The sequence below is a fragment of the Crocodylus siamensis genome, chromosome 4 (assembly GCF_052110815.1).
Source record: "Crocodylus siamensis isolate JL-2025a chromosome 4, ASM5211081v1, whole genome shotgun sequence".
In the NCBI taxonomy this organism is placed as follows: Eukaryota; Metazoa; Chordata; order Crocodylia; family Crocodylidae; genus Crocodylus; species Crocodylus siamensis.
In genome coordinates, this window is record NC_143398.1 from 88,850,872 (window position 1) to 88,860,511 (window position 9,640).

Below are 9,640 nucleotides of genomic sequence, written 5' to 3' on the forward strand. Positions count from 1 at the left end.
TGAGCATCAAGATGCTTTTTGAAGATCTCCAGGGTGGGTAACTGTACCACCTCTGGGGAGGGGGAGACTGCTCCAAACCCTCAGTACTCAACTTGTAAAGAAGTTTTTTCTTATGTCTAGTCTGAAGCAATCTTCAGTCAGCTTGTGCCCATTATTTCTAGTCCTCCCCTGGAGGTCCTTGGTGAATAGTTGCTTCCCCAGGCCCTGACATACTCCCCTGCTATACTTACAGGCTGCCACCAAGTCCCCTCTAAGTCTGCTCTTCTCCAGGCTCAACAGTCCCAAGCCTTTCAGCCTCTTCTCATATGACCATACTCACACTCCTCTTTGATTCCTGCTCCACCCAAAGGTTAAAGCCAAAGGCCTGGCAGTGGCAGCAGTGTTTCTGGTCAGGCAGCAGTGAGAGCCTCAACTGAATTCACAGCTCATTAAAATCTAGAAGATTTCTTCTACACTGGGGGGACATGGGCACACTAGAAGGAAGCAACAGGCTACAATCAGACCTAGACAGGCTACAAGGGTGGGCAAATGAGAATAGGATGGGATTCAACACAGACAAGTGCAAGGTGATGCACCTGGGGAGGAACAACCGGCACCATACCTACAGGTTAGGGAACTCCCCTCTTGTCAGCACGGAGGCAGAAAAGGATCTTGGAGTCATAATTGACTCCAAGATGAACATGGGCCGGCAGCGTGGGGATGCAGTTAGGAAGGCCAACTGCACCTTGTCATGCATCCACAGATGCATCTCGAGCAGGTCCAGAGAGGTGATCCTCCCCCTCTATGCGGCACTGGTCAGGCCGCAGCTAGAGAACTGCATCCAGTTCTGGGCACCGCACTTCAAGAGGGATGTGGACAGCATGGAGAGGGTCCAGAGGAGGGCCATTTGCATGATCGGGGGCAGCAGGGCAGGCCCTATGAGGAGAGGCTACGGGACCTGAACCTGTTCAGCCTCCAAAAGAGAAGGCTGAGGGGGGATCTTGTCGCCTGTTATAAACTAGTCAGGGGGGAAATCAGCAGGCACTGGAGGAGTCACTGTTCCCCCGAGCACCGCCAGGAGTGACCAGGAATAACGGTCACAAGCTGGCAGAGGGTAGGTTTAGGTTAGATATCAGGAGGCGCTACTTCATGGTCAGGGCGGCTAGGGTCTGGAACCAACTTCCAAGAGAAGTGGTGCAGGCTCCTACCCTGGGGGTGTTTAAGAGGAGGTTAGATGCACACCTTGCTGGGGTCATTTGACCCCAGTATTCTTTCCTGCCATGGCAGGGGGTCAGACTGGATGATCTGCTCAGGTCCCTTCCGACCCTAGAAACTATGAAACTATTTCACAGCCCCACAGACTGTTTTTAAATCAGTCCAATAAAGTTATATTTGTTTTTGTTTGATCTTAAACTGAATAGTATAGCCTTAGCCCTGTAGCCTGTTAGTGAAGCTTCTACTTTCTTTTTTTCCCTGGAGAAAAATTTGTTGTATTATATGGGATGATGCACTACACAATCTGCACCCACTTTTCAAAGTCCTAGATCCACCCATGCCCTACTATGCCATGTTCCCAGTGCCTCCCCCCCCTGCTGCACCATGTGCCCAGGCTCACCCTAAGCCTCCCAGCCACAGGCTCTCCCAGTGCATTGCATCTCTCAGACACCCTGGGCTGCAGGCTCCCTAAGCACTGTAGGCTGCACTGTGCTGCACCACCCCCTGGGGCAGGGAAGGGGAAGTCAGAAGGAATGGGAGCCTGTCTGGAGACCCTCCCTGGTCACTTCTGCGGCTGCCATCAAGTAATGGAGGGAGTGGTGACTAGAAGGGAGCCCACCCCTCCAGGGCCACATGCAGCCTATTGGACAGCCCTGGGTCAGTGAATAGTCACCAACTGAAGGGTTTTGTTCTTTATGTGTGATCTGTCCCAAACACTGCAAGAGTTCTTCTAGTGCTGGGAACTTCATGCTCCCTGCCCCACTCTACCTTCTGGTTAAGTGGCAGCTGCCATCCTGCATGGCTTCACATCTTCAGTATCTGACTAAAAGCACTTCCTTTTCTGCTGAGCCTCTTGTGTATACAGACCTATCTCTCATATAGAAACACTCACTTATATAGTGATGCCCCTTTGCTAAGCAGTAGCAGTTCTTTAGGGCCCTGTGGGTCATTTTCCCAGTAGGAATAGAAATCAGTGATGTAGAGTTGTGTATTCTCCTTGTGTAATTTGTTTCATTAGAAAATGTACAGAAGCCTTGTCTTCTTGAGCAGTAAGAACCTGCGTGCAATACCCAATTCCTGGGGAAAAAAATCCCTTATGTAAGGCATCTCCACCCTGTGTCCAAAAGCAGCTATCTTGCATTTCTGACTCTCTTCAGGCTATCACACCAATCTTACTATTTTACAGTCTACTTTGCCTTCCACTCAGTGCTTGGGTTTTTCAAAGCCATTTGCTAGGGCCTTGTGGTGTGGGAAGGTGAACCTACCAATCTTCCCTTTTGCATAGCTCCTATACAGCACAAAGGAACCTTAGAACTTTGTCTGCCAGACAGGTTAAATCTCACTTCTCTATGTCATTCACAGCTCTCTAGGTACAGTTACTTCACAGCACTCTTAGCTCTTCCAGTAGGCTGCCTCACCTTGAGTATTTATACTCTGAATGTGCCGATCATCAGCACCTTTTACCATGATAATATACCAGTATGTCAGTATATACCAGTATGTGGAACGATTTACATGCTTGGACATTGACTGTTTGAAAATTAAGATCATAAAAACAAAAGCCAAAGCTCCACCTGAGTCTATTTGGTCCCTCTGACTGGTGTGGTGAAGGCCTGCCAATTTCTGTAGGTAATGGTACAAGAAACTGATGTTGATAGTATTACAGCTGGCCTCCTTTGACTCTTTGAGCTAAACAATATGGTATCTATTTACAGCTCAGTGGGCTGGTGCTAGACTTCAGCTCAAGTCTGGAGTGAGGCTTAAACTCATACCAGATCTAAAGCAAGCCACCTTAACCAGTCTGATATCATGTGATGCAAAGTTTGTTCTACACATAATGTTGGTATCTGTGTAACTATTTACATTAGGTATCTGATTTTTGGTGGGGGGTTTACAAAATGTTTGGTATGATGCCTACTATGTACACAGTTCCACTGATATAAGTGTTTTCTGCTTGTATGATGTAGTCTATTTGCAACATGGTGACAAAACTGTGCTGGTACAAACGCTCTTACCAGTAAGAGTGTAACTGCATCCATTATAGGAGGACGGCATACTTATGTAGTTAACATGGTAAAACTTTTGAGTGTAGACAGGACCTTAAGGCTGAATCAAATAAAAGTTACTTTCAATTAACAATTCCAATATGTATACAGGACAAACCCATTTTTGGAAACTATTGGGTTAGTGTCTGTGTTTTTATGCCTACATAAACACACACATATATGTGTGAAATGTATTAATTGAGCTCAAATACAAGTTTATAGAAATACAGACATTTTCCATAAATTGATGTTTTGTACTCTTTTTTTCTGTTAAATAGAAATGGTTTCCAGGAAATGGCAGTTGCAAGTGCTTTGTATAAAAATCACAACTACTGTCTGTTGATAAACACATTAACTGATAATATTTCCAATTTTCCTTTAAAGAAAACATTTAAACAGTATAATAAGAAATGGATATAAACTTCTTTATATGTTAAGATGTTATTATAAGAATTGGATATTAAATAGCTGTGAATGATGGGTCACACACAGTAAAGACTATTTTTTAGATATATTATGTGTTTATTGTATTTTGTAAGTATTGGTATATACCAACACACTTATTCAGTATTTGGGAAACGTAAGACTCAAAAGTCAGATTCTCTTAACTTCCTTGCTTTAAAGCAGTCAGGTTTTGTAATAGCTGTAATAGGTAATTACTATATTGCAACTTTTAGTCACCAGATCTGGTTTTAGAAAGGTATGATTGCTCATTTCCCTTTGATAAGGTAGATAGCTAAGCAGAATTGTTTCTGCATATCTACATAGGAAAGATTTGTTCTTAATAACTAATTGAGAGTAACTATAGTAAAAGAGCACATCCATGCCATTTACTTACATAGCTTAATCTACTTCTCTTGTAAATCATTTTATACACATTGCTCTGGTCTTCAAAACAGCCTCATGGCAGTCTGGGCAGATACTCTATAGTGCAATGTTCAACAACATGATCTATGAACAACAACGTGATGTGATGTGCCAACCAGAACCTAACAAAATTCTGGATTTTTGAGGTAAAACTAAACAACTCTCATAATTTTTCCACTGGTTTGGTATTACTGGTGCTGTTCTTATGGAAATATATGTAACTAGGGAGAGGGCAGGTCTTAAAGATTAGCAATGCACAAATAGTTATTGATAGATTTGCACAGTTGGGAATCTTAAATTCAACTGTGGCCATTGATGGGACTCATATCCTTTGCCTTTCACAACAGGCCTCAGAGTTCATCACCTGAAAGGAGTATTTTTCCAGGTTGCTATAAGGTGAGGTTGATCTCTGAAAAGTTTACCATATTCATGTATGTTGGTCTAGAAAGGTGCATTATACAAGGATTTTTAGTAACTCAGCCATGTTTATTTATTTATAAGGAATAAGACCTTTTGCTCCTTGAATCATTAGGAACATTAATGGCTTCATAATGGTGTTGTGAATGGGGTGCAAGAGAAAGGAATTGTTTGTCTATGTATTGCTTCTGTTGGATGATAGTACAGTATGTATCTGGAAGACTGAAGGAAAGGTGGAGATGCCTCAAGACAAGGCTCTGTGGCTATAAGCTCCCTTTGTATGATGAATGCTGTCTGAGTTTTACATAGCATCTGTGAGAAGCTACAAAAAGAGGGACTTTCTGGATGTTATGAACGGTTCAGAGAAGGCGCCTCTAGAAATTGTCTCATCTGCTCAGGGAAATAGGATCTGAAATATATCGAGAGTCAAGGGGTAGTGGTTGAAATGGATGTATTATAATTAAAGAAATGAAAAAAATGTTTGTGTAAACAGTACACTGGGAACCAATGTTATTTCAGAGCAAGCTGAACCTGAATGACATTTCTCAGCCAAGTTTTCCATACTAAAAATCGTCATTGGTTCAAGGTAATACTGCAAACTGAAAGTTATTGGGACCATGGTAGAACGTGCATAAAATACCGAGTACAAACATTTCCATACTGAGAGGTTCATAAATGTGTGGAGGTGTGTCAGTGGAAATTATTCTTGTCCTGAAGACAGTGAAATAATATGAAATGGGCCTAATTTCTGGGGTACTAAAAATGGTGTGTTCTCCACAGGGTGCAGGACATGTTCTCCATAGGGTGCATGTCACAAACATAGCATCCCAGTGTTCTCTGGCTAAGTTGTTTTGCTTCTTACTTCCAGTAGTGTTTCCTGTATGTCCTATTCTATGCCCAAGCCACGCTCTCCTGCACCTAGGTCACCAGTTCTGAGCCTTTTTCAGTTGACATACCTCTTGGTCTCAGAGTGAGACTTCACATACCCCCTTTTAATGGGAAATTAATTTTTTAGGCCCTTCGACCTGTGTTAGACGCTGTATGAAATATATCTCAGGTACCCCCTGGGGGTACATGTACCCCCAGTTCAGAGCCGCTAACCTAGGTGGTCCCTTGAAAGCATCTAAATTTTTGTAGCAGGAATTTTTCCCTCCATTTTTTTGCCTTTTGGGCCCTTTACTAATGTGCACTCACAAGGTCAGAGACTATTTCTTTCTTCAGTATTTTTTGGCTTCATTTTGAGATTTTTTAAGTGGTCAGCAGCTCCTGTTGATCATGACCATTATGTTTCAGGTTCCAGAGAAACAATTAAAGTAGTTATTGTCTTCATATTGATTAATCTCCATGCCAACAATGCTAAAAGGTTTTTTTTTTCTTAATTTTGAAATATCACCCTCCCTCTGCTCTTTGCAATTTGGGGTTTACTTGGAGGTTGAAAGCATTTCCTCTCTTGCCTTACCTTCATAGGACCCCATACTAGTACTAAGAGAGAGCTAGGTGTGGGATGCGCAGCTTAGAGGAGAGTGGGGAGTGGTAGGGTGTAAGTTAGTAATTCTGCATGTGCTTCTACAGGATCTGCTTAAGTTAGAAGATGTTACTGTGAACCACATCCGCAAGAGGCAGAGGAGGGCTGTGTTCAAAAAAAGCAACGGGCAAGGCAGAAAGATATGCAGTGCTGCTGTTGACCAGAAAGGTACTTCCACACTAAGGGAGATATCACCCATGTGGGCAGTCCTGAGAAAGTTGCATTGCCTTGCAATGTGCATGTCACAGCAGAACACTAATTTTGCCTAAGGTTCTCCTGTAATGCCCAAGAACCAGCACAAAATTCACTAACAAAAGAAACAGGCTTTTGCAGCAATTGTTTTAAACCCAAGGGTTTTTTGCAAGTGAAGGAGCTGATTAAAAAAAGCTCTGAATAGTTTATAATCTCTCTGCATTTGAAATGTTTAAATTTGGCTGTTTACCTCAAAAAAAAGGAAAGATAGCTAAAAACTATGAGACAAAGTATTTTTTCAATTGCTTTTTCTCTTTTTCCAGGTGCTGCTGCAATTAATACACCAACCATTCAAAATGAATAATATTTAACCCTTATGGTATTGGCACCCTGAGTGGTGTGTGTAGGCATAGGGGAGTTGCAGCTGATATAGCAGAATAATCAAACAGCGTGAGAAAGAGGCAGGAGACAGAATATTTTGGCAATGTTTGTGGGAGATCATTTAGTGCATTCTGACCCAAGCATATGGAAAGAGACTTACATTTCACATCTATCTGAAATAGAAGTTCTTAACTGGTATATGGAACAAAGTGGTTTAATTTTTGCATACAGCTGTATTATAAGGCAACATATAATATTTACTAGCAAGGCTCCTCTTCACAGCATTTTTAAGTTTACGCTCTGCCTTGGTTCTGGAGGGCACCTCCAACATATGGGTCTCTGGCTCTGAATTTGATGCGCTACAGAAATCTTGATTTTCAAAAGGAGTCTGTCTCCCTCTGGTTGGGGCCTAGGGTCACTTGGTTGCCTTTAGATACCTCTTTGCATGAGTGACTGATGCCTCCTGGCGGGGGGGTCACCCACAGAAGCCGTCAACCCTGTCGGGGGTGGGGGGCAACAGCCCTACCAACAGCATCAGTGTTGGCCATCGGGGGGGACATCGGCCTCATCGGGGGGGCACATGCACCCCCTACCAGTCACCTATGCTTATTTGGTGCCCTTCAAGGTCCCCATGGTGCGGGGGGGGAGTGGTGACTCAGTAGAAACATGTAAACTAACATCAGAGCAAGGGGACAGGCAGGTAAATAGGCTCATCCAGGAAGAAGCAGTGAAATATGGGATAACAGTTGGAGGACTATCAGTAGCTGAATAGTTAATCCAAGATACAGTAACTTCTGCCTTCACAGAAATGTGATTCTTAAAAAAAAAAAAAAAAAAATCCCTCATTCCTGAATAGTTATTTCACTTCCATTGTGGATTAATCAATGCAGAGTAAGAAGCCAAATAATTTTAAGAATAGAACTTTTGCATAAATGCAAGAGAGCTCATCTTGAAAAAATGTATTCCACAAAATAGCTATTCCACAAAATCCTTTGCATGTATGCAGGGTTTAAAAAGAATGTTTATTATTGTTTTTAGTAAGGCCTGAACAGCTTTTCAAAATATCATCACGTATATTATGAGAACAATGCATTATGTATTATTATTATTTTATGAATTAATTGCATTATTTATTATTATATTAAACAACATTTATTTTTCTCCATTGCTCCTATGTTGGCATCCAACAACATTTAATGCTTCCGCCAGATCTCAGATTTGTTGGCATTCTTATAAAAATGCCTCAGACATAAGGGGCTGGCTTATGCTAAAGCTAAATAAAAGCACATGCCTTGAGAAAATGCAAGGCTTTACCCAATGTGTTGATTCCATGGCCACCGTGTAAACAGAAGGCTTTAGTTAAAGAGAATTTCCATTAACTCTAGCCGCATCAGGGCTTGTAGTCTCTTGCAGGTGTGATGTGGTCACACCTGTAGAGAAGGCCTAACATTACGTTCAGTAAGAGGCAGCAGGGCTACATGCATTAACAAATACATTGAACCAGCCAAACTGCAATTTGCAGTGTTCCAAGCATAATTTTCCCTTTGCCAGAGAAATGTTAGAAATGTAATATTAGGCTTTATAAATACTGATGAGAGACAGACAGTCTGATGTTAGACTGGATAGCTAAAATAAATGATTAAGCAGAAAGCCAAAGCCTTTGTTAATTAGAAATATGAGGCTGTTCATATAGACCTGGATTAACCATATCACAATCAAGACAAATTGGAGATCCTAGAATAAAAAGAACAGGCTGGCTAATAGATACAGCTTTAATTGGGACTCCACGTGGCATAAATGTGGTGTGGTACAAAGAAATTGGTGCTTTCTATTCTGATAGAGAACATTTTCTCTCTTTTACAATCTGTGTCTGACATGTTGACAGACTGAAGGCTGTACTATGTGCCTTTTTGGCTCTGTGTTCTCTTTCCATTCCAAGATCCCTTGAGTGCCATTTGGCATTACAGGGGCAGATTGAGTGCCACTGAAGGCATTGGCAGGGCATATATCCAGAAGGGAACAAATGTCTGGTACCATGACCACAATGGATTTAAAGGTGCTTCATTCATCTTTTATCTGGGGGGAGTTTTTGGAATAAGGGTTCAATGCAGAATCTAATGGAGTATTTTATTAAAATAGGTTTTTCTCTCCAGAATTTGTAAGCAATTGCAAAGTTAGTCATAAAGCAGAACCTGCTATCAATTTGAAATGTTGAATAGATCTAATTGATGTTGCCCCTAGTAAAAGTAGAGGGTACTCCTCCTAGTTTTACTCCTTGTAAAAAAAAGAACAAAATATCCCTGGTTCTTTGCCTTAAATACCTGATTTTAAATTGTAGTAATTTCACAACACAAGGCCATATTTTTTTCTACAATGTGGAACTTGGTGAAGTAATTTTGATATTTTTATTTGTCATTGTTTTATTTTGATTCTGTTTTATTTCCCTTATTCTCCTTCTAGGGTTATCATCTCTTAAAAACACAGTGAAATTTCATACGGAAATTTTCCACACAATTGTGACATCAATACCTCCACAGATACTTTTGTCAGGTATTTGTTAGTCTCCAAAGCCCAATTTGCGCAGAACTTAGAAAACTGTCAGGGTTTCTTCACATCAAATGATCAGATTCTTTGAAGTTGTACAAATGCCTTCATCATTAGCAAACAAATGTAATATATTTAGTGCAATTTAAATAAGTCTTTTTTCAATATTGCTGCCTAAATTTGTATATATAAGCCCATATTTTGGAAGCCTAAACCAAAGTGATGTTATTTTCAAAAGAGCTGAGCACCTGAAGCTTCCACTGAAGTCAATGAGAATTCAGCACCTTTGAAAGTCAGGCATTTTGTGTGGGTTCCCTGCTGGAGATTTATGATTTACGTATGTTAGGCATCCACAAGAGAAAATTCTGGCTATATCTAAACATGTATATACACACACACATCATATATATATAAAATGTAATCTTCAAATATCTAGTCATAACTTGCCAGAGTTACTTAGTACATGTTTGTGTAT